This window comes from Salvelinus sp. IW2-2015, linkage group LG8 (genome assembly GCF_002910315.2).
Source record: "Salvelinus sp. IW2-2015 linkage group LG8, ASM291031v2, whole genome shotgun sequence".
Classification (NCBI taxonomy): domain Eukaryota; kingdom Metazoa; phylum Chordata; class Actinopteri; order Salmoniformes; family Salmonidae; genus Salvelinus; species Salvelinus sp. IW2-2015.
This window is the reverse complement of record NC_036848.1, coordinates 10,653,925-10,673,768: the sequence shown is the minus strand read 5'-3', so window position 1 is coordinate 10,673,768 and position 19,844 is coordinate 10,653,925. Positions and strand designations below refer to the sequence as shown.

Below are 19,844 nucleotides of genomic sequence, written 5' to 3'. Positions count from 1 at the left end.
AGAGCAGAGCAGAGCAGAGCAGAGGAGATCCCCTGTGATGTGACTATGTAACCAGAGAGCTCAGAGTGGTCCCTCCTCCGGTGGAACTCCCAGGACACTGGAGAGTAACTCTAACCCACAACACTACAGCCCTGCACTTCAGAGGGATCTAGTCCAACCCCTAAAAACACAACTGGCTGGAGACTCCGTCCTCAGAAGGCGACTGACCGCCGGCTAGAGCACTTCTCTGGTAGAGAGAGCGTTGGAGAGAAAAAGAAAAAGAGGGAGAGAGAAAAAAAAGGGAGAGAGAAAAAGAGACACTAACAGAGACTCGATCATGTTTTAAGAGCCAAGACACAGCAGAGAACTGATACACTGAAGGTAAGAGGATGTCCCGTCTTGTTGGCTCTTTACAGTTTTCTCACCTTGACTAACACATGTTTGACAGCTATAACAGAGACTGATTTACTGGACATGAAGGAAGTGTAAATTAAATCAGTCGAGACAGAGATCCCATTAGAACTAATCCAACTAATGTGTGTCACCTCAGTCACCTCAGTCACCTCAGTCACCTCAGTCACCTCAGTCACCTCAGTCACCTCAGTCATGCACTACTGTACTGTAGCTGTCCACAGCTGGATAATGACATCTCTTCTTAAAACATATTTATTGTACAATGATTGTCAAAGGATAATTATTTATTTTTGCTGAATTGTGCATACCGAAATGTCTGTTTAATATCATGAAATGTCTTACACCCTTGTGAATGTGTGTGTGTTGAGGGGGGGGGGGGTATGTTTGTGATGCTTACACTTGTATGCACATTCTACACATTTGAATGTCTATGGAGTGACAAACCTGAGTCAACAACACCTTGGTTGTAGAGGTATTTTACAACATGGTGGAGCATCTCTGTACACATGTCTGCTTGTCTGTCACCGCCACGGAACTTTAACAATGTTTACATTCTCACTATAGACGATAYGCTTGACAAGGAGTCCCGGGGTGTCCGACACACACACACACGAACACAYACACTGTGTACCTTGGCCACTTTGTGCGTTAGTGCTAAAGGGGCTGTTTGTACAGCTCTCTCAACTCACCCTTGGTGAAGCGCCGGTCCCCACCAGGGACCCATTGGTGCCCTGCATCCCTGTGTGAATGACCTTAACATAATCAATCTTGTACGCATAGCTACACAGGGGAGCCACTGACAGCCATGGAGCATTATCATAGCATCATTCACTTCATTGGAGTCCTCAGTCTTCAGTTGAGGAGACAACTCTGTGCTGTTAAACCACATAGTGTTCCCCGGGAGCCCAGTGTGGCAGGGGAGGCTGGTGGGGGGAGCTATAGGAGGATGTGCTCATTGTAGTGCCTGGAATGKAATGGACTCAAACGTATGGTTTCCATATGTTTGATGTGTTTAATACGGTTCCATTTATTCTATTCCAGCCATTCCAATGAGCACGTCCTCCTATAGCTCCTTCCACCAGCCTCCTCTGGTGTGTGTATGTGTGYGTATCTTTTGGAGGGGTTGGGTTAAAAGCGGAAGTCACATTTTGTCTGGACCTTGTGTGCATTTGACCAATAAAGTGGTCTTCATGTTAATAAGTGTACTACGTAGTTTAAACTTCGTTCGTGGTGAGCGTATATGGCTCTTGCAAACCAGTGAGTTGTATCTGTGTCATCCGACCATAGAAGAGACATTCATAGGAACATACTGCTCTCTGACTCATCCCCACAGACCCCATCACTGTGGAGGTTTCAGTTGCTGAGCTGGCATACATATGACATACTGCAGGGTTATAGTAGTCATCTCTTCTCGTAACACAAACATGTGTGGCATGTTACTCTGTCATCCAACAGATGTTGTCCTCCTGAGACTGCTGTTCTATGACTATGTGCTCTAAGCGTTTGGTATGCCGGTGCTCTGGCATGGGCCAGTTTACGTAGTAGTGCCACAAACAGACAACACTCAAGCACAGTAATGCAAATGGTTCCGTTGGATAGAACCGATGTTAGCATGTTTTATGTCTCCCTTCCTCTTTGATGTACTGTTCTTTATCTTGGGTAACCATCTTGTCACGAGACTTTGGGATATTTATTGCATGCATCTTAAAGAATTGTGTCCATATTATCTTAGAATGAATGTTTTAATGTATTGTTTTATAATTCTCCTCTATCTTAGAGCAGTTTATCACTAACATGCTATGTTAAACCTATGCTAAATCTATTCTCTCTCACATTCTAAAACATCCAGAAGTTAAAATGAAGACAAGTTTTGAGTGTTGTGGGGATTTTTTCTTACAGTGTGTCAGGGGGTTGGTATGTTGGGGAGAGAGAGAGTTCTCCCTGCTCTGATGTAGTACTACACTTTTTGAAAATAAAGGTACTATCTAAAACCTAAAAGGGTTCTTTGGCTGTCCCCATAGGAGAACCCTTTGAAGAACCCTTTTTGGTTTCCTTTTGGGTTCTACCTGCAACACAGAGGGTTCTACATGGAACCCAMAAGGGGTTCTACCTGGAACTAAAAGGGGTTCTACCTGGAACCAAAAAGGGTTATCCTATGGGGACAGCCGAAGAACCCTTTTGCTCCCCTTTTTTCTAAGAGTGTACAGACCTCCCCTCCCTTCTCCCCTCACCTCTCTCCCTTTCCTCTCCCCTCCTCTAAACCCCTTCCCTCTCCTCCCATCCCCTCTTCTCCACTCCTCTCCTCTCCCCTCCCCCATTGGTCATCAGCTGTGTCCTGGCTCTCAGAGCAGTACTCCCTGCGTACCAGCTAAACTGAGAAATGTGCTTTACATTATGGCCATGCAGAAGACATGCAGTGTATCTATTTCAACAGGCGGCTCACAGACACTGACCCATATGGTCTGAAGTACCAGTGTGGTAACTTATAGCTACAAGTTTTGCAGCAAATTGAATAAGCCCCATGCTGTCTATACAGTGATTGATATTTTTCAGTCAAAGCCATACTTGTTTAGAATCAAGCACAGACACTAATGCTGTTTAGATATTGGTACTAATAAAGGCTTTWCCACCTGGCATTTAGCTCTCTCTCTCTAAGTGTTGCCATTTAAACTTTTACTCCAACAAGAGCCTTACAGTAGAGATCAACACTGCAAGCCTCATCTTCCTGTTATCCTCAGAACAAAGAATTTATCAATCATCTCCCAGCAGTCAATCATCCATTGATTCATTATGTATCACCTTCATACTTCTGGACTAAGAGATACCACTCTGACTCCAGTAAGGCCAGAGCCCGCTACTCAAACCAACGCCTCCACCTCATCTTCCTCCTCCTCCTCATTCCTCCTCCTTATTCTCCTCCTCACTCCCTCCTCCTCCTACTCCTCATCTTCCCTCCTCTCCTCCTCATTCTCTCCTCCTCCCTCCTCCTCCTCCTTCCTCCTCCACCCTCCCTCCTCCTACTCCCTCCTTCTCCCTCCTTCTCATACTAACATTCCACTGACAGAGTCATTAGAACACTAGGCCACAATGACCACTCCTTTCTGTCCCACTCCACACAACAACACTAAGAGAAGCAGCTGCATCATATATGAGAGAGGTGTTGCCAGCTATGCAGCTGTGGAGGAGGACATTAGAAATAGAAGGGTCATAAAAGCTTCGTTACAGCGTAATAAGGCTCGCAACAAATAATAAGGCTTTGTAACAGATGAGAATAACGACAGAGTACTCCCAGTGGCGCAGCGTCTAAGGCACTGCCTCTCAGTGCAAGAGGCCTCACTACATTCCTGGTTGGATCCAGGCTGTATCACATTCTGCCGAATCCCATTGTCACGACTTCTGCCAAGTTGGTCCCTCTCCTTGTTCAGCGCTTTCGCCGGTCGAAGTCACCGACCTTCTAGCCATCGCTGATCCACTTTTGATTTTCCATTGGTTGTCTTGTCTTTCCATCACACCTGTTTCCAATTCCATCAATTACAATTGTTATTTAACCCTCTGTTCCCCCATGTCCTTGTCGGTTAATGTTTCTTGTAGTGTTATGCAACGGTATGCTGGTATTGTACCGGTTTTGTTACCCATTTATTGTGTTTTGTTCTGTGACGGTGTTTATGGATATCAAACGACACCGTTGTAAATCAGTTTTCGCTCTTCCTGCCGCCTGACTTCTCTGACGCCAGTACGCACCTCACTACACACGTAGGGCGGCTACAATTGGCCAGTGTCGTCCGGGTTTTGGCCGGGTAGGCAGTCATGTAATAAGAATTTAGGTTCAATTTAAATAAAACATATTTAAAAAAAAAATAGGCTTTGTTACAGAGTAATAAGGTTTGTTACAGAGTAATAAGCTTGTTACAGAGAAATAAGGCTTTGTTTACAGAGTAATAAGCTCTTGTTACAGAGATAAAATAAGCTTTGTTACAATAATAAGGCTATTGTTCACGCAGTAATAAGGGCTTTGTTACAGAGTAAATAAGACTTTGTACAGAGTAATAACGCTTTGACTTTAGGATGGAAAAACAAAATAACCACTATATGAGTATCTCATTTAAAACACAAAAAAAAAAAAATTCACTACCTACTAATATGTCTCTAATGAAAATCAGTTGCACCAGAGACTAAAGCTGCTGTGATGCACAAACTAAAAAACTGGGCTAACTTTTTTCTCTCATCTCCTTTCTCTCGTCTCTCGTCTCTCTCTCTCTCTCTCTCTCTCTCTCTCTCTCCTCTCTCTCCTCTCCTCTCCTCTCTCTCTCTCTCTCCTCTCTCTCTCTCGCCTCTTTTTCCTTCCTTCTTCCCTTGTGTTGTGAAGCTGCCATGGAAAACTGATGAATTAAAGCCAGTCAGAGCTGTAATTGTATTCATCTGTTTCTTTTCTTCCTTTATTTTGAGGGGGTGTGTGTGTAGGTGTCCTTTATTTCTCACGGGCAGGGGAAGTTGTATAGGTGGGGGGGTCTGCTATTCCTTTACAGTGTTTGGCTGGGGTGGGGTGTTTGCCTTGCCAGATGGGGTGTGGCTTAGTGAAGTGGGGTGAGGGTGTAAGAGTGGAGAGGCTGGGGTTATTTCAGTGTCTACATCCAGTATTGTCCTCTGAGTGGGAAGATTTCACTAAGGTTTCAGTTGTCATTTTACTGGAACTCTGCCCTTAGTCTTTTTATAACATTATATCATTGGCTGGCCTCACAGACACAAATGTGGATGTCCCATTGGAAGTGAGAAGATACAGTATATAGATAGATAGATAGATAGATAGAAGATATGATAGATGATAGATAGATAGATAGATAGATAGATAGATAGATAGATAGATAGAAGATAGATAGATAGATAGATAGATAGGATGAGAAGTAGGATAGATAGAGGGTAGTAATAATAGATAGATAATAGATAGTAGATAGATAGATAGATAGATAGATAGATAGATAAGATAGATAGATAGAGATAGGATAGATAGATAGATAGATAGTAGTAGATGTAGTATAGATAGATAGGATAGATAGATAATTAGATAGAGTAGAACGATAGATAGATAGATTAGATAGATAGATAGATAGATGAGGGATGAGAGTAGATAGTGATAGATATGATAGATAGATAGATGATATAGATAGATAGTAGGTAGATAGATAGGATGAGTGAGATAGATATAAGATAGATAGATAGAAGATATAGATAGATAGATAGATAGATAGATAGATAGATAGAGAGATAGTAGAGATAGATAGATAGCATAGATAGATAGATTGTATGTTTTTTCCTTGTTAATGCTTTTCAAGCCTTTCCTTCATTTAGTTTTTCAAATGAGTCGCAAACAAGATCATTAATCAGATATCAAACGGTCGGCCACATCTGAAGACTAGCACCCCTTTAAACACTGGTTTTACCATAACCCCCTCATCTCCCCTCCTCCTCTCTCAGGTTCCCCTCCTCTCCTCTCCTTCCTCTCCTCTCCTCTCCTCTCCTCTCCTCTCCTCTCCTCTCCTCTCCTCTCCTCTCCTCTCTCTCCTCTCTCTCCTCTCTCTCCTCTCCTCTCCTCTCCTCTCCTCTCTCTCCTCTCGTTCTCCTCTCCTCCTCTCCTCTCTCTCCTCCTCCTCTCCTCTCCTACCTTCTCCTTGCTCCTCCCTCTCTTCTCCCTCTTCCCTCCCTCCCTCCCTCCCCTCCCTCCCTCCCCTCCCTCCTCCCTCCCTCCCTCCCTCCCTCCCTCCCTCCCCCCTCCCCTCCCTCCCTCCCTCCCTCCCTCTCCTCCCTCCTCCCTTCCCTCCCTCCCCTCTTCTCTCCTCTCCTCTCCTCTCCTCTACTTACTCTCTCTCTCTACTCTACTCTAAATCAAATCAAATGTATTTATATAGCCCTTCTTACATCAGCTGATATCTCAAAGTGCTGTACAGAAAGCCAGCCTAAAACCGCAAACAGCAAGCAATGCAGGTGTAGAAGCACGGTGGCTAGGAAAAACTCCCTAGAAAGGCCAAAACCTAGGAAGAAACCTCGAGAGGAACCAGGCTATGAGGGGTGGCCAGTCCTCTTCTGGCGGTGCCCTCCCCTCCCCAGCCTTCTCGACAGCATTTACAGCTTCATTTATATAGGAGCTAGCCTGAACCCACAGCTTCCCAAACAACAAGTCTGACACACTTCTGTTGCGGTAGGGCCCTTCAGTTCAGACACCAGATATGTTTACCCATGATAATCCAACACCACTGCGGTGAATTTTGAGAAGGGGAAAAATTAGAGCAAGGGACTTTTTGTTAACATATCAGTTTCTTTGCATTCCTCTAATGTCTCATTCAATTTGCATCTTGGACTTTGATAGTAATGTTGTGATTTAGGGGGAACAGCTGGAGTGGTGCATGAATCAACGTCCCTAGCACACACTACCACACTACCACCTGTGCMATGAAGGTCCAGACATCTTGGCAGAAGCTGTAGTACACATACTGTACAGAGAGGGAAGTTACAGTGCGTTCGGAAAGTATTAAGACCCCTTGACTTTTTCTACATTTTATTACGTTACAGCCTTATTATGAAATGGATTAAATAAATACAAATTCTCAGCAATCTACACACAATACCCTATAATGACAATGCGAAAACAGGTTTTTATAAAACAGAAGTACCTTATTTACGTAAGTATTCAGACCCTTTGCTATGAGACTCGAAATGGAGCTCAGATGCATCCTGTTTCMATTGATCWTCCTTGAGATGTTTGTAYATCTTGATTGGAGTTCACCTGTGGTAAATTCAATTGAGTGGACATGCACTGTCAACTGTGGGACCATAAATAGACAGGTCCCTCAGTTGACAGTGCATGTCAGAGCCAAAACCWAGCCATGAGGTCAAAGGAATTGTCTGTAGAGCTCAGAGACAGGATTTTGTTGAGGCACAGATCTGGGGAAGGGTACCAAAAAATGTCTACAGCATTGAAGGAACCCAAGAACACAGTGGCCGACATCATTCGGAAATGGAAGAAGTTTGGAACYACCAAGACTCTTCCTAGAGCAGGTCGCCTGGCCAAACTGAGCAATTGGGGGAGGGAGGTAACTAAGAACCCCATGGTCACTCTGACAGAGCTCCAGAGTTCCTCTGTGGAGATTGGAGAACCTTCCAGAAGGACAACCATCTCTGCAGCACTCCACTAATCAGGCCTTTATGGTAGAGTGGCCAGACGGAAGCCACTCCTCAATAAAAGGCACATGACAGCTCGCTTAGAGTTTTCCAAAAGGCACCTAAAGACTCTCAGACCATGAGAAACAAGATTCTCTGGTCTGATGAAACCAAGATTGAACTCTTTGGCCTGAATGCCAAGCTTCACGTCTGGAGGAAACCTGGCACCATCCCTAAGGTGAAACATGGTGGTGGCAGCATCATGCTGCGGGGATGTTTTTCCGTGGCAGGGAGACTAGTCAGGATCGAGACAAAGATGAATAAAGCAAAGTACAGAGAGATCCTTGATGAAAACCTGCTCCAGAGCGTTCAGGACCTCAGAATGGGGCAAAGGTTCACCTTTCAACAGGACAATGACCCTAAGCACACAGCCAAAACAACGCAGGAGTGGCTTCGGGACAAGTCGCTGAATGTCCTTGAGTGGCCCAGCCAGAGCCTGGACTTGAACCCGATTGAAAATCTCTGGAGAGACCTGAAAATAGCTGTGCAGCAACGCTCCCCATCCAACCTGATGGAGCTTGAGAGGATCTGCAGAGAGGAATGGGAGAAGGTGCTGCCAAAGGTGCTTCAACAAAGTACTGCGTAAAGTGTCTGAATAATTATGTAAATGTGATATTTCAGTTGTTGTTGTTTTACATATTTGCTGAAATTTCGAAAAAACWGTTTTTGCTTTGTCATTATGGGGTATTGTGTGTAGATTGATGAGGGGGAAAAAAMTATTTAACCAATTTTAGAATAAGGCTGTAACGTAACAAAATTTGAATAAARTCAAGGGTCTGAACACTGCACTGTAACAGTTAGTCTATAGAAGATTATCTGTGTGACCTTTACCAAAGGGTCAGTAGTATAATTGCTGGAAAGCTAAGATCCATTAGGCTTGTAGAGCTGAGTTAATCAGGTGTTGTTGGTCCTATAAACACAAGTTACAGTGCGACACAGTGTCAGACAAGTTTCAGAAGTGCGAAAAATKTATGTTATTTCCGCGATGGTGAAGTCTTTCTGATTTAGTCTGTGTCGTCTGGCACTTCTGAAGCTGTTCTTACAGCCATGATCAAACCCAAAGTGCAAACCTAATAATAAATGCGTCACTTGTAGAAATAGGTCAATTCAAGAATGTTAAACAACTGTCATGTAGATGTATCTGCAATAGAATACATCTGTGTTCCAGTGACATATTGTTTACACACTACATTTATGGATGGAATATGGTCCTACACCAGAAGTGTTACTTATAGCCCCTCTCACAGACTGACAGAGTGGTTATGGTACAGGTGTTGTATGTTCATTTGACTCATTTCTCACAGCTTGAAAACAATCCTGCAGCATGCTATACATACTGTACACGGCAGTACATTTCATCTACTGTGGCACTGGGTGTGTGGTCTATACAGTACAGTACCTATACAGTACAGTACAGGAAAATGTGAATTATTATGTGGATTATAATTAACTGACATTTTTGTAGGGGTTGATACATTTTCCGTCAGGGCAAATCAAGTCTGACATTTTTAAGTGGAAATAAAAAATACTTTTTTAACCTTGAATATACTACAMGTTTGGATGTCCTACAGCACAGGGAAATTCTCTGTGAGAATAGTGAGGTACTGTACTGTATAGACCACACACCCAGTGCCACAGTAGATGAAATGTACTGCCGTGTACAGTATGTATAGCATGCTGAAGATACTATATATCTGGACTGAAATCTCACACAAAAATCTCCCTATTTTGGGTGTGGGTTTGGGCATGTCAGACCTTCGTTTTACTGTCTCTCCTTACCCACTAGGCAAAAACTGGCTGAATCAACTTGGTTTGCATGTCATTTCACAACAAAAAGTTAATGTGATGACATTGAATCAACGTGGAAAACTAATTGGATTTGCAAGAAGTCATCGACATCAGGGAATGCCGATTTGAACCTAAATCCAATGACGTGGTGGATTTCACGTGGAATTCACGTTAGTTGAAAACTCAACCAAATTTAATCGAAACTAGATGTTGAAATAATGTCTGTGCCCAGTGGGAAAGTCAAAGAGGATAAGACTTAGGTTGAGGCAGCGTTAGGTGAGAGAGGGAGGATGGAAGCAGTTCATTGTGGTTCAGATGCTAGGAGACCAGGAGTCTTGTCTCAGGGGGATTGAGTTCCTCTGTGAGGAATGATAAAAAAAGAGGTTTATTTTAACAAGGACACTCTGGATAAACATTTTTCCCACAGACCATGCCAAGGGCCTGCTTTAGGGTCAATGTCAGAGACTGACTCTGTTATCTCAAGAGGGCTCCAGAAAGAGCTGGGGGATGACAATGATGTGTACACGTATGCTACTATTAGTTCTGTGATTTGGAAGTTGTCCCCTCCATGTACTGTATAGTTTTTGCTGTTAGTCATACTGTTGACCACTACACTAGTTATATCACTGCACAGTTCTGTAATGGAAAAAGGTGACCACAAAGTTAGAGAGGTTTGCTTTGTTCTTGTCCTGTAAACGTGTTGAGGATAGACAGTAAGCTTTGTGTTTGTTCTCTGTTCTGTACTGTTCTCCTGTCTTTGTGGTATTGTATCATAAACTGTGTTCGGCCTGTAAGCGTGTCACTTCTCTGTTTTGTTTGTAACGTCTGAGGTTGTGTTCAATCCATTGTTGAGGTATCTCTTGTTCTTCTGTTCCACAATGTGTTTGATCTGATTCATATTCTGTCCCTTGTGTTGTCCTGTTTCGAGTTTTCACGTTGGTATGTGTTCATTTGTCTGTTTCAACCTGTGTTGTCCTTTGTTTTGTGCTTCTCTCTGTCTCTAGTTTTCTTGTGCCGTGTTCAGTCTCTGGCCTGTGCCGTGTTCAGTCTCTGGCCTGTGCCGTGTTCAGTCTCTGGCCTGTGCTGTGTTCAGTCTCTGGCCTGTGCTGTGTTCAGTCTCTGGCCTGTGCCGTGTTCAGTCTCTGGCCTGTGCCGTGTTCAGTCTCTGGCCTGTGCTGTGTTCAGTCTCTGGCCTGTGCTCTGTTCAGTCTCTGGCCTGTGCTCTGTTCAGTCTCTGGCCTGTGCTGTGTTCAGTCTCTGGCCTGTGCTGTGTTCAGTCTCTGGCCTGTGCTGTGTTCAGTCTCTGGCCTGTGCCGTGTTCAGTCTCTGGCCTGTGCTGTGTTCAGTCTCTGGCCTGTGCTGTGTTCAGTCCTCTGGCCTGTGCTCTGTTCAGTCACTGGCCTGAGCTGTGTTCAGTCTCTGGCCTGTGCTGTGTTCAGTCTCTGGCCTGTGCTCTGTTCAGACTCTGGCCTGTGCTGTGTTCAGTCTCTGGCCTGTGCTGTGTTCAGTCTCTGGCCTGTGCTGTGTTCAGTCTCTGGCCTGTGTTATGTGTCTGGCCAGTGGTCTTGGTGGTCTGCAGCATCACTGATTCATCACCCCCTCACACCCACACAGGGCTGCATGTTTCCCCATACAGGAAGTCAAGGCTCTCCAGATGTGCTCAGAGAAGCTTTTTTGGAAACATTTCTGTCTTTTGTTATTGGACGTCTTATTTAAAAAAAAATTCAAACACTGCCTCCCGCTTCCCCTCGGGACACACTCACTCAGTAAGGAAAACGCTCATTTGCAAATGTGATTGGGAAAGTGGTTCCCACCTCATCATATACTGACTGCAACATCATTGCCAGATGTCTAACTCAAACACAGCCCAGTATATATAGATAATCCCCAGAGATACAGAAAGTTTAAAGGCTGCTTTAGGGAAGTCAGTTTACACACTAACTGTATCCTGGCCTGTGCGTGGGCCTGGCCGCCTGCATGCTCCCTGGTGGGGTTGGGCCGAACCATCTTCCATGTCAGGGGGATGGGGGGGTGACACTTTGAGTGTGGTGGGGTTAGTAATGAATGCTGGGAATACCAGCATCCCTGGGAAAGCTTACGCTCTGGGAACACAGTTTATTCTGCATGGGGATTACTATGACATCTCTAATGCAAACACTTTTCTTCACCCATGGCCAATGGGGGAATGGGAYATCAAGTACTAGATCACTGTATTTGGCTACTCAAGCCTGATAACACCCTTCAATTGTAGCATCACAATGAAGAAGGAACATTGCTTACCATGGAAACGAATGATAATTGTGTCATCATTCAAGAGTGGTAAAGCAGCTTTTACTGGTTCTAACATCAGACCTATAAGCTTGCTAAGCAAACTGTTGGAAAAAATTGTGTTTGACCAAATACAATGCTCTTTCTCTGTAAACAAAAAACAAACAACAGACTTTCAGCATGCTTATAGAGAMGGACACTCAACATGTACTGCACTGACACAAATGACTGATGATTGGTTGAAATAAATTGATAATAAGATTGTGGGAGAAGTACTGTTAGATTTCAGTGCAGCCTTTGATATTTTTGACCATAACCTGTTGCTGAAAAAATATATGTCTTATGGCTTTTCAACCTCTGCCATATCGTGGATTCAGAGCTATCTATCTAATAGAACTCAAAGGGTTTTCTTTAATGGAAGCGTCTCTAATGTGAAACATGTAACGTGTGGTGTACCGCAGGGCAGTTCTCTAGGCCCTCTACTGTTTTCTATTTTTACCAATGACCTGCCACTGGCATTAAACAAAGCATGTGTGTCCATGTATGCTGATGATTCAACCATATACAACATCAGCAACCACAGCTAAGGAAGTCACTGAAACCCTTAACAAAGAGTTGCAGTCTGTTTTGGAATGGGTGGCCAGTAATAAACTGGTCCTGAACATCTCTAAAACTAAGAGCATTGTATTTGGTACAAATCATTCCCTAAATTCTAGACCTCAGCTGAATCTGGTAATGAATGGTGTGGCTGTTAAACAAGTTGAGGTGACTAAATTACTTGGCATCACCTTAGATTGTGAACTGTCATGGTCAAAACATATAGATGCAATGGTTGTAAAGATGGGGACAGGTCTATCCATAAAAAAGAGATGCTCTGCTTTTTTGACACCACCCTCCAAAAAGCAAGTTCTGCAGGTCAAGTTTTGTCTAATCTTGATTATTGTCCAGTCATGTGGTCCAGTGCTGCGAAGAAAGACCTAGTTAAGCAGCACATTGCCCAGGACAGAGCGGCACGTCTTGCTCTTCATTGTAGTCAGAGGAATTAAATAAATACTATGCATGCCCGTCTCTCTGGGCTAAAAGTTGAGAAGAGACTGACTGCATCACTTCTTTTGATACGAAACATGAATGTATTGAAAATCCCAAATTGTTTGCATAGTCAATTTACACACAGATCTGACACACACACTTACTCCACCAGACATGCCACCAGGGTTCGTTTCACAGTCCCCAAATCCAGAACAAATTAAAGAAGGTATACATTATTATATAGAGCCATTATTGCATTGAACTCTGTTCCATCTCATACTGCTCAAATAATATAATAATATAAATATACTGGTTTCAAAAATCAGATAAAGCAACACCTCACGGCACAACGCCTCCCCCCTATTTGACCTAGATAGTTTGCGTGTATGTATTGATATGTAGGCTATGTGTGCCTTTACATATTTTTATGTAGTTCTGTCCTTGAGCTGTTCTTGTCTATTAATGTTCTGTATTATGTCATGTTTCATATTTTGTGTGKACCCCAGGAAGTATAGCTGCTGCTTTTGCAACAGCTAATGGGGATCCTAATAAAATACCAAAATACTCATACCTCCCTAATGGCAACAAGATTGTACGATTCCAATTGTGGTTAGTGTGGTGATTGTGACCTCACTATGCTGCCCATTGTCCAAAAGTTACTCAACAGTGTTGCTTCATGTGCATCAAGTCACTATGGTCCAAGTCAATGTATTTTTATCCATCTCCTTTGGGATCAACTGGTTCAACTGCAGATGAACGAATGAATGAATTAATGAAATTGTATTTTCGTGTCAAATCGCCAATTGGCAACCCATCCCTTATGGGATTAACTAACACATAAACAAACATTACAGTAATTCACTGTGGTAATTAAATGATTATTCTTCTTCCGGYGTTCTCTGCATTGCGGATCACATAAAGAGTGAAAAAATGTAAATAAAAAGTTAATCAATACGTAATAGTAAATAAGGTTATCGAAACAATAATTACATCCCTAGAGCAGTAAAATAATATACATACATACATACATACATACATACATACATACATACATACATACATACATACATACATACATACATACATACATACATACATACATACATACATACATACATACATACATACACACTGTATATATACACATACCTACAGTTGAAGTCAGAAGTTTAGATGCACCTTAGCCAAATACATTTAAACTCAGTTTTTCACAATTCCTGACATTTAATCATAGTCAAAATTCCCTGTTTTAGGTCAGTTAGGATCCCCATTTTATTTTAAGAATGTGAAATGTCAGAATAATAGTAGAGAGAATTATTTATTTCAGATTTCATCACATCCCCAGWGGGTCAGAAGTTTACATACACTCAATTAGTGTTAAGGAGCATTGCCTTTAAATTGTTTAACTTGGTTCAAACGTTTCGGGTAGCCTTCCACAAGCTTCCCACAATAAGTTGGATGAATTTTGGCCCATTCCTCCTGACAGAGCTGGTGTAACTGAGTCAGGAGTGTAGGCCTCCTTGCTCGCACATGCTTTTTCAGGTCTGCCCACAAATTTTCTATGGGATTGAGGTCAGGGCATTGTGATGTCCACTCCAATACCTTGACTTTGTTGTCCTTAAGCCATTTTGCCACAACTTTGGAAGTATGCTTGGGGTCATTGTCCAYTTRGAASACCCATTTGCGACCAAGCTTTAACTTCCTGACTGATGTCTTGAGATGTTGCTTCAATATATCCACATAATTTTCCTTTCCTCATGATTCCATCTATTTTGTGAAGTGCACCAGACCCTCCTGCAGCAAAGCACCCCCACAACAACATGCTGTCACCCCCGTGCTTCACGGTTGGGATGGTGTTCTTTGGCTCCCCATTTTTCCTCTAAACATAACGATGGTCATTATGGCCGAACAGTTCTATTTTTGTTTCATCAGACCAGAGGAAATTTCTCGAAAAAGTACGGTCTTTGTCCCCATGTGCAGTTGCAAACCATAGTCTGGCTTTTTTATGCCAGTTTTGGAGCAGTGGCTTCTTCCTTGCTGAGCGGCCTTTCAGGTTATGCCGATATAGGACTCGTTTAATCTGTGGATATAGATACTTTTGTACCTGTTTCCTCCAGCATCTTCACAAGGTCCTTTGCTGTTGTTCTGGGATTGATTTGCACTTTTCGCTCCAAAGTACGTTCATCTCTAGGAGACAGAACGTGTCTCCTTCCTGAGCGGTATGACGGCTGCGTGGTCCCATGGTGTTTATACTTGCGTACTATTGTTTGTACAGATGAACGTGGTACCTTCAGGCRTWTGGAAATTTCTCCCATGAATGAACCAGACTTGTGGAGGTCTACAATTTATTTTCTGAGGTCTTGGCTGATTTCTTTTGATTTTCCCATGATGTTAAGCAAAAAGGCACTGAGTTTGAATGTAGGCCTTGAAATACATGCACATGTACACCTCCAATTGACTCAAATTATGTCAATTAGCCTATCAGAAGCTTCTAAAGCCATAACATCATTTTCTGGAATTTTCCAAGCTGTTTAAAGTCAAACTTAGTGTAAGTAAACTTCTGACCCACTGGAATTGTGATACAGTGAATTATAAGTGAAATAATCTCTCTGTAAACATTTGTTGGAAAAATTACTTGTGTCATGCACAAAGTAGATGTCCTAACCAACTTAATGACTCCAACCTAAGTGTATGTAAACTTCCGAATTCAACTGTATGTCCAGGTCAAGCCTCTGAGTGAGGAATGGAGCTTTATGAAGCATTATGAAGCGTGATGAGAGGGTCAGAGGATCTACACTGCACATGTGTATCTTCTTACACAGTCTCACAGTCTCATTGTATAAAACCACAGAGTCCCTGATGCAGTCTGTCTTTCCCAGAAGCACAAGCAGTGAGAGTGATTATCTATCCTAAGGGTCACCTCTGATGCCCACTCTAAAGACCTCTCCACTGGGATGTTTTGGCCTTCTGATCTCAGATGGTTTGTCCCTGTCAGCTCCTTAGGGTTTACTGGTCAATTTCGTCCTCAAAGACCCTCATTCAAACCAACGTCCTCACTGGACCACCAGGGAACACACCACCCTTCTCATGTCCACTCCCCCCCTACCTCTGAAGTCCTTTTACAGTTTTTTACTATCACTTTGGCACTAATTTCGGAACCTTGATGTCATTTTTCATAACTCTATACACAAAACTCACAACCAATGATCAAAATGCAAATTTTTCAAAACTCTAACACTTTTTCCAATTGCTCGGATACAATGCACATAAAGCTAAGATCATTTGTTCATTGAACTAAAATCACCTGTTCAAAATGACACAACATAACATCAAAGTATCACCATTTCAAAATGGAATTCACACATTACATCTGAGATGACTGTCTATTTATTTCATAACAATGATCTAACTATCAATTGATACAACTGCTCAAAATGATAAGTGACTGTTGCATTACTCTTAATGCATAGTTTTATGGAAACTGACAAACAATATTCCATGTTTAGATCATGAAAGTTTCAGGATAACGAGATCCATTGACACCAATTACCGTGGAACATGAACCAATTGGACTACATTATCTATGGATGTAATATTTCATCATCATTCTTTATCAGACACTGTTTCTATGGTCCCATGTACCACTTTTCCAGACCATGTTTTCAGATTTGACATTACCGGCCACTTTATTAGGTACACATATCTAGTACTGGGTAGGACCCCCTTTTGCCTCCACAACAGCCTGAATTATTAATGGTGTTGTACATTAAGAGATGCCATTCTGCACACCACTGTTTTAAACAGCTGTTATTTGAGCATTTGTGACTTTTCTGTTAGCTTGAATGAGTCTGGACATTCTCCTCTGACATCTCTCATTAACAAGGTGTTTTTGCCCACAGAAATGCCGCTCACTGAATGTGTTTTGTTTATCGCACCATTCTCTGTAAACTCTAGAGACTGTAGTGCATAAAAATCCCAGGAGGGCAGCTGTTTCTGAGATGCTGGAATCACCATGTGTGGCATCAACAATCATACCATGGTCAAAGTTGCTTAGATTACTCATCTTGCCTGTTCTAATGTTTGGTCGAACAACATCTAAAGCTCTCTACTCTATAGACTCTATATATTGAGTTGCAGGCATCCACATGATTCGCTGTTCGAATTTAACCTTCCTTGATGAGCAAAATCAGGTTTGTAGAGCTGATGGCATGACCTATGTCATTGTGTGGGATAATGTCGGGTTCCACCATGCTCAAATGGTGCAAGCATGGTTTCAGGCCCAACCACAACTTACCACCCTGTACTTACCCCCATACTCTCCTTTCCTTAACCCGATTGAGGATTTATCTCCACATGGAGGTGGAAGGTATATGATAGGCGCCCTCACGAACAAGCTGCCCTTCTCCAGGCCATGGATGATGCATGCAATGACATCACGGCAGACTCGCCATGCCCGAAGATTCTTCCCAAGATGTTTGGCTAATGAAATCATCCATTGTGATGTGGATGAGAACCTATGGCCAAATCCACAAGACAGGGTTGAGGAAAATATAGAAGTACAGTAATCAATCTTTTGTTTAGCTTTTTACAGTAAGTCAGGTGAGGAACACTGCAGTTGACGTTTTACTGTAGTTTTTTTCTTTTTTGTAGCTAATTATTTTTGCTTTGATTCAAAGAAACCTATGTTGTGATTTTATTGTATTTCATTAATACATTTCATATTTTGTTCAATGATTCCACTGTGTCTGAAGTATTCTCTCTACTAGTCCTTTTACAGTGATGTATTTACGTGTAGTAGCATAATGAAACATGTGTCACATATTTTGTACTACAATATTTAATGATTGTACGAACAACTACATAGTGAAACTATCGGTATCTTGTGTGTGGGTAATCTAAATGAATGTTCTTATGGTATTTCATGATAAATGAGTTATTTGAACCAATGATTCTGCAAGTGCAAGGTTTCTTTAAAGATATGAATGCACAATGCAATGTTTTGAACATTGGACAGCCTGTGTTACACGTGATGACCGTTTTGAGTTTTGTGTCTAGAGATTTGAAAAATTACCACAAGGTTCTGAAATTWGTGCCAAAGTGATTGTAAAAAACTGTAACACCTAAAACAAGATCAAAACTGGCAGAAATTACAATTTCTCTGACGTTATTAATCACTGTCATAATAACTATAATCAGAGTTGACTCCGTGAACCAAGTGACACGTGCACTGCTGTCACCAGATTTGACACTCATCATCATACAATCTTCATCTGTGACACTGAGGTGACTTGTGCTCATAAATAATCATGTGTGGTTTCCCGGGTAGCCAGTCGCTCTCTGAGTGTTGTGACGCATGGCCTTCTGGGACGGCGTGACCTCTGGGCCCTGGTGGTCCTGCCACCGTCCCCAGTGGATCAGCGGGCCTGGGAACGTTTCACATGAACACTGTGGGAACTTGAACTGTACTGTACACCAGTGACACATAGGGGGTGAACTGTGTGTGTGTGTGTGTGTGTGTGTGTGTGTGTGTGTGTGTGTGTGTGTGTGGTGTGTGGTGTGTGTGTGTGTGTGTGTGTGTGTGTGTTGTGTGTGGTGTGTGTTGTGTGTGTGTGTGTTTGTTTCTGCATCCCCATGAGCCTGAGAGTGTGTGAGAGAACAACAACAAAAAACTAAAACGGGAATCAATCAAACATGACACGGGGCTCTAACTAGCCTAGAATCAGGGTGATGGGGATTGTGGAGGAAATGTACAAGTCATGTTGGAATAGTTTAAGAGTTTCAGTTTGGGGAATGGAAGTGCTAGTTTCTTTACACAGGCTTCAAGCTCTAAAGATGCACTGTATCTATGTTCGATTAACTGTTAGCTGGGTAATCAGGGGATTTAACATTATAAGAAATTAATCTTATTTATTTAGAACCTTTCATAGGCTACAATACCCAAAGTGGTTTACAGTAAGCTTTACAGCAAGCAAACTAACACACGTTAGAATTTTATGATTCTGTTATTTACTTCTAACAGAACAGTTCATACATTTACAGTATTTCAACCTGAATATAATGTATGGGACAATTAATGAAAGTTTGCTTTGTGCCACAAATGTATCATGATTAGATTAGAATTTGGAGAAGTTTTACTACACATGCCTTTAATAGTACACTTTCAGTCATCCAGTTCAAAATAGAAATAAACACATTTTAGTGCCCCAAATAATTTTGAATATATATTATTTTATCCACTGAATCCTTCAAAGGTTTTCCTCATCCTCATCCTTCTCCTGCCTCTCTTCCCAAGGCTCCTTTCATCCAACCTCTCTCTGTTTCCCACCCTCGTCCTGCATACAGGCCTGTGATCTATCCTTAACTGTTTCCAGACGTCTGCTGCTGCACCCCTTAACCCCCCCCCGCACTTCCACCACAACAATAACCACCCCTCCTTTCCTCCTCCCCTCCACCCCTACTTCCCTGCTTCCGTCACATTCTCTATGTTCTAGATCTCTCCCTCTGTCTTCCAAGATTATGATGAAGTGTTTATTCAGGAATACTTTCCTGCTCTGTTATTGGCTGTATGTGGTCAGTGAGGGATGAGCCATGCCACCTTTGACCCATATTGATCTCTGCCTTTAAAGTAACAAAATATGTCTAGGATACCTATTTCCACCATATAGTTCACTAGAGACCCCTTTAGTAACATTCCCATATAGTTCACTCCACAGACCCTTTAGTAACTTCCACCATATAGTTCACTACCAGACCCCTTTAGTAACATTCCACCATATAGTTCCACTACCAGACCCCTTTAGTAACATTCCCCATATAGTCATCCCAGACCCCTTTAGTAACATTCCACCATATAGTTCACTACCAGACCCCTTTAGAACATTCCACCATATAGTTCACTACCAGACCCCTTTAGTAACATTCCACCATATAACTCACTACCAGACCCTTTAGTACATTCCACCATATAGTTCACTACCAGACCCCTTTAGTAACATTCCACCATATAGTTCACTACCAGACCCCTTTAGTAAACATTCCCCCATATAGTTCACTACCAGCCCTTTAGTAACATTCCACCATTAGTTCACTACCAGGCCCTTAAGTAACATTCCCCATATAGTCCACTACCAGGCCCCTTTAGTAACATCTCCCGC

At 42.4% G+C, this 19,844-nt stretch overlaps 1 protein-coding gene across 3 annotated transcripts in view; it reads left to right on the top strand.

The window, feature by feature from the left end:
• The first annotated feature begins 19 nt into the window (after positions 1–19).
• LOC111967388 (platelet-derived growth factor receptor beta-like) overlaps positions 20–19,844 on the top strand; it is a 43,502-nt gene continuing 23,677 nt past the window's right edge. For 2 of the 3 annotated variants that reach the window (XM_023992363.2, XM_023992360.2), the window contains exon 1: positions 21–360. The gene's annotated coding sequence lies outside the window, so the exon portion shown is untranslated. Of the gene's footprint in view, positions 361–19,844 lie in introns of all 3 variants that reach the window. The other variant, XM_023992362.2, reaches the window with a different exon arrangement.